The sequence below is a fragment of the Rhincodon typus genome, chromosome 10 (genome assembly GCF_021869965.1).
Source record: "Rhincodon typus isolate 14 chromosome 10, sRhiTyp1.1, whole genome shotgun sequence".
In the NCBI taxonomy this organism is placed as follows: domain Eukaryota; kingdom Metazoa; phylum Chordata; class Chondrichthyes; order Orectolobiformes; family Rhincodontidae; genus Rhincodon; species Rhincodon typus.
In genome coordinates this window covers 81,028,030-81,034,244 of record NC_063341.1, presented here as the reverse complement: position 1 = coordinate 81,034,244, position 6,215 = coordinate 81,028,030, and the positions used below count along the sequence as shown (strand labels likewise).

The window sequence follows — 6,215 nt, the reverse complement described above, 5'->3', positions numbered from 1 at the left end:
AAGTCTGGAATTAAGAATCTACTGATCACTGTGAAATCATTGCTGTTTGTTGGAAAAACAAATCTGGTTCACTAATGTCCTTCAAGGGAGGAAATCTGTCACCCTCACCTGGTCTGGCCTACATGTGATTCCAGACCCACAGCAATTTGGTTGACTTTCAACTGCCCTCTGAAATGGCCTAGCAAGCACTCAGATGTACCAATCGCTACAAAGTCTCAATGAAATGAAACTGGATGGATCACCTGGCATCGACCTCGGTACTGGAAAAGACAACGACAGAAACAGCCTTGTCAAGCCTGCAAAGTCCTCCTCACTAACATCTGGGGGTTAGTGCCAAAGTTGGGAGAGCTGTCTCACAGACTAGTCAAGCAACAGCCTGACATAGTCATACTCACAGAATCATACCTTACAGACAACATCCCAGACACCACCATCACCATCCCTAAATATGTCCTGTACCACCAGCAGGACAGACCCAGCAGAGGGGGAGGCACAGTGGGATACAGTCAGGAGGGTGTTGCTCTAGGAGTCCTCAACATTGACTCTGGACCCCCATGAAGTCTCATGGCTTCAGGTTAAACATGGGCAAGGAAACCTCCTGCTTATTACCACATACCGTCCTCCCTCAGCTGATGAATCAGTATTCCTCAATGTTGAACAACACTTAGAGGAAGCAAGGGCACAAAATGTACTCTGGGTGGGGATTTCCGCGTCCACCACCAAGAGTGGCTCAGCAGCAGTACTACTGATCGAGCTGGTCGGGTCCTAAAGGACATAGCTGCTAGACTGGGTCTGCGGCAGGTAGTGAGGGAACCAACAAGAGGGAAAAACATACTTGACCTCATCCTTACTAATCTGCCAGCTGCAGTTGCATCTGTCCATGGCAGTATCGGTAAGAGTGACCATCGCACAGCCCTTGTGGAGATGAAGTCCCACTTTCACATTGAGAACAACCTCCATCGTATTGTGTGGCACTGTCACCATACTAAACAGGATTGACTTCGCACAGATCTAGCAACTCAAGACTGGGTATCCATGAGGCGCTGTGGGCCATCAACAGCAGCAGAATTGTATTCCAACACAATCTGTAACCTCTAGGCCCGGCATATCCCCCACTCAACATTACCATCAAACCAGGGAATCAACCCTGGTTCAATGGAGAGTGGAGGAGGGCATGCCAGGAACAGCAACAGGCATACCTGAAGATGAGGTATCAACCTGGTGAAGCCACGAAACAGAACTACTTGCACGCCAAACAGCGAAAGCAGCAAATGATAGACAGAGCTAAACGATCCCACAACCAACGGATCAGATCTAAACTCTGCAGTCCTGCCACATCCAGTTGTGAATGATGGTGGACAATTAAACAACTCACTGGAGGAGGAGGCTCCACAAATATCCCCATCCTGAATGATGGAAGAGCCCAACACATCAGTGCAAAAGATAAGGCTGAAGCATTCACAGCAATCTTTAGCCAGAAGTGTCGAGTGGATGATCCATCTCGGCCTCCTCCAATTGTCCCCAGCATTACAGTTACCAGTCCTCAGCCATATTAATTCACTCCACGTGATATCAGGAAACGGTTGGAGACACTGGATACTGCAAAGGCTACAGGCCCTGACAACATTCCAGCAACAGTATTGAAGACTTGTGCTCCAGAATTTGCCGCTCTCCTAGCCAAGCTGTTCCAGTACACTTACAACACTGGTATCTACCCGACAATGTGGAAAATTGCCCAAGTATGTCCTGGACACAAAAAGCAGGACAAATCCAACCCAGCCAATTACTGCCCCATCAGTCTATTCTCGATCATCAATTAAGTGATGGAAGGTGTCATCAACAGTGCTATCAAGCAGCACCTGCTGAGAAATAATCCGCTCAAGGACGCCCAGTTTGGGTTCCATCAGGGCCACTCAGCTCCTGATCTCATTACAGCCTTGGTCCAAAATGGACAAAAGAGCTGAATTCCAGAGGTGAGGTGAGAGTGATAGCCCTTGATATCAAGGCTCCAATCAACAGAGTGTGGCATTAAGGAGCCCTGGCAAAACTGGAATCAATGGGTATCAGGGGGCAAACTCTCCGGTGGTTGGAGTCATTCCTCACACATAGGAAGATGATCATGGTTGTTGGCGGTCAATCATCTCAGCTCCAGGATATCTCTCCAGGAGTTCCTTAGGGTAGTGTCCTAGTTCCAAACATCTTCAGCTGCTCCATCAATGACCTTCCCTCCATAAGGTCAGAAGTGGAGGATTGCACAATGTTCAGCACCATTCGTGACTCCTCAGATACTGAAGCAGTCCTTGCTCACATGCAACAAGATCTGGATAATATCCAGGCTTGGGCTGACAAGTGGCAAGTGACATTCGCGCCACACAAATGCCAGGCTATGACCATCACCAATAAGGGACAATCTAACCACTGTCCCTTGACATTCAATGGTGTTACCATCACTGAATCCCCCACTATCAACATCCTTGGGGTTACAATTGACCAAAACCTCAACTGGACTCACCACATTAACACAGTGGCTAAAAGAGCAGGACAGAAGCTAGGAATACTGCGGCAAGTAACTCACCTCCTGACTCACCAAAGCCTGTCCGCCATCTACAAGGCACAAGTCAGGAGTGTGATGGAATACTCCCCACTTGCCCGGATGAGTGCAGCTCCAATAACACTCAAGAAGCTTGACACCATCCAGGACAAAGCAACCTGCTTGATTGGCACTACATCCACAAGCATTCACTCCCTCCACCACCAACGCTCAGTAGCAGCAGTGTGTACTATCTAAAAGATGCACTGCAGAAATTCACCAAAGGTCCTCAGACAACACCTTCCAAACCCACAACCACTTCCATGTAGAAGGACAAGGACATCAGACATATGGGAACACCACCACCTCCAAGTTCCCCTCTGAGTCACTCACCATCCTGACTTGGAAATATCGCCGTTCCTTCACTGTCGCTGGGTCAAAATCCTGGAATTCCCCCCTAATAGCATTGTGGGTCAACTCACAGCAGGAAGACTGCAGCGGTTGAAGAAGGCAGCTCATCACCACCTTCTCAAGGGCAACTAAGGACGGGTAAGAAATGCTGGCCAGCCAGTGACGTCCACATTCTACAAGTGAATTAAAAAAAACTAATCCCAGTAACCTACTCAGTAATTGCCTGAATCTAATACCTCACAATGAGAACCCACTCAGTTAAACCCAGCTCTCTTAATACCTCATAATGCCTGACTCAGACACCCAACACACTGAGCCCACTCATTAATACCCACCACACAAAATCTTACTCTGATACCACACTCATTAATACTCCACATACAAAGCCCCATTCACTAATCCCTCATTCATCGAGAGACCTCACACTAAAACCTCACTAAATCCCATTCACTGGGAGCTCACTCTCTAAAACCCTACTCACTAATACCCCATCCACTAAGATCCCAGTAACCATAACCCCATTCACTGAGACCTCACCCTCCAAAACCATATTTTCACTAAATATCCCATTCGCCAGAACCCCTAATATGCCATTTGCTAACAGCTCACTCTCTAATACTCCACTCATTGAGATCCTACTCACTACTACACCCTGCACTCAAACCCTATAACTAATACTCCATTGACTGAGACCTCATTCACAAATATACCACATATGAAGACCCATTCACTCAAACCCCATTAATTGATCCCACACACTAAAACCCAACTCACTAATACCCCATCCAGATACCAGATGCACTCAGGTCCCACTCACCAAATATTCCATTCGACCCCAATTACTCAGACCCCCTCACTAAACACCATTCATTGGGACCCCACACACTAATACACTATTAACTAAAACTCTACTGACTAATACTCCGTTCACTACGACCTATTCATTGAGACCCCAGTCACTACTATCCCTACATTCAAACGCCTCTAATTAATACCACATTAACTGAGACTCTATTCACCAGAGTTCTGAGGAAAGGTCATTCAAACTGAAAAGTTAACACTGACTTCTCTCCACAGATGCTGCCAGACCTGCTGAGCTTTTCCAGCAATTTGTTTTTGTTGTTGTTGGCTCCATTCACCATACACCACATACTCAAACCCCATTCACTGAGACCCCACACACTAAAACACCACTCACTATCTATTTCTATTTCAAGCCCAGCGACTCCCATAGCTAGACAACACCTCCTCTCACCCACCTTCCTGCAAGAATGCAATCCCCTACTCCCAACTCTTCCGCCTCCATCGTGTCTGCATTCCACTCCCAAACATCCCAGATGTCTTCTTATTTCAAGGACCGCAACTTCAGTGGTCGAAAATGCTCTCGACCGCATCTCTTGCGTTTTCCGCACCTCTGCCCTCACATCCCCTCCCTGCAACAAAAACAAAAACAGAATCCCCCTTGTCAAGACGTATCACCCCACTAACCTCCGGATTCGACTTCTCATTCTCCGCCACCTGCAATCTGACCCCACAACCAAAGAGATATATTTCCCTTCCCAGCCCTATCTGCCTTCCGCAGGGACCGCTCTGTCTGCGACGCCCTCGTCCGCTCCACACTCCCCACTAGCCCCACCACCCCCAGCACCTTTCCCTGCAACCGCAGGAAGTGCTACACCTGCCCCTACATCTCCCCCCTCACCTCCATCCAAGGAACCTGAAAAACCTTCCACATCAAACAGAGGTTCACCTGCACATCTGCTAATGTGGTCTACTGCACTTGCTGCTCCCAATTTTGGCTTTGTCTACATTGGTGAGACCAAGCAGAGGCTCGGAGACCGCTTTGTACCACTCTGTTTGCGACAAACGACAACACCTTTCATTCGCAAACCATTTTAACTCCCCCTCCCACTCCCTGGGTGACATGTCCATCCTGGGTCTCCTCCAGTGTCAGAATGACACCACCCGCAAACTGAAGGAGCAGAACCTCATATTGCACTTAGGGAGCCTACAGCCCAATGGCCTAAGCTAAGGATTTTACCAGTTTCAAAATCTCCCCACACCTGTCCTCGTTCCACGACCAACCCTCCCTCTCAAACCCGCCTCCTTGACCTGATACAACCTGTCCATTTTATTTCCCACCTATCCACCACTCCCACCTCACTAACCAATCCTGACTACTACCTACCTGCAATAACATGGTGTAGAGCTGGATGAACACAGCAGGCCAAGCAGCATCAGAGGAGCAGGAAAGCTGACGTTTCGGGCCTGAAATGTCAGCTTTCCTGCTCCTCTGATGCTGCTTGGCCTGCTGTGTTCATCCAGCATCTGCAGTTCCTACCTACCTGCACTCACCTATCACCATCCAACCTACCTTCCCCAGTCCCACCCCATCCTCTCTATTTATTTCTGAGCTCCCTTCCCCCTCCCCCATTTCTGACGAAGGGTCCCACGAGAAAAGCCAAATTTCCTGCTCCTATGATGCTGCTTGGCCTGCTGTGTTCATCCAGCTCTGCACCTTGTTGTCACAGATATTGCCGGAAAAGCTCAGCAAGTCCGGCATCATCTGTAGACAGAAATCAAAGTTAATGTTTTGGGTCCAGTGAGCCTAAGAAAAATCCAGGAGATGCTGGAATCTGTACTGAAAACAAAAAATTTCCTGCGATCACAGAGAGTCATGCACCGTCCGTTGGCAGAATGCAAAAGCTAAACTCCCGCTCTCCGTCACTCGGGCATTTCCGGTTTCCGTAGGGACGTAATGACGTAAACGGCGACTGAGGTTTCTCGATCATCATTGGACAGTCCTCGAGGGTCGGAGGTCGCCGTGTGGGGCCAACGCCTAGAGAAACCGCGAAACCTGACAGTGTACGGTAAATATAAATAAAAATATGCACCGGGTAACACCACAGAGACCGACTGTGCACGGTACATATAAATATACACCGGGAAACATCGCAGAGAGCGACAGTGTACGATAAATATCAATATAAATATACACTGGGAAACACCACAGAGACCGACTGTACAGTAAATATAAATATACACCAAAAAAACCACAGAGCCTGACAGTAAACGGTAAGTATAAATATTAATATTAATATACACCGAGAAACATCACATAGCCCGACTGTGTACGGTAAATATAAGTATACACCGGGAAACACCGCAGAGCCCAACAATGTACAGTAAATATAAATATGAATATAAACATACACCGAGAAACACCCCATAGCCCGACTGTGTACGGTAAATATAAATATACACCGGGAAACAC

The 6,215-nt window shown here is 47.8% G+C and overlaps 1 protein-coding gene across 1 annotated transcript in view; it reads left to right on the top strand.

Moving 5' to 3' along the window:
* The first annotated feature begins 5,740 nt into the window (after positions 1-5,740).
* Positions 5,741-6,215, top strand: part of henmt1 (HEN methyltransferase 1) — a 71,773-nt gene continuing 71,298 nt past the window's right edge. The window contains exon 1 of the mRNA XM_048601577.1: positions 5,741-5,811. The gene's annotated coding sequence lies outside the window, so the exon portion shown is untranslated. The remainder of the gene's footprint in view (positions 5,812-6,215) is intronic.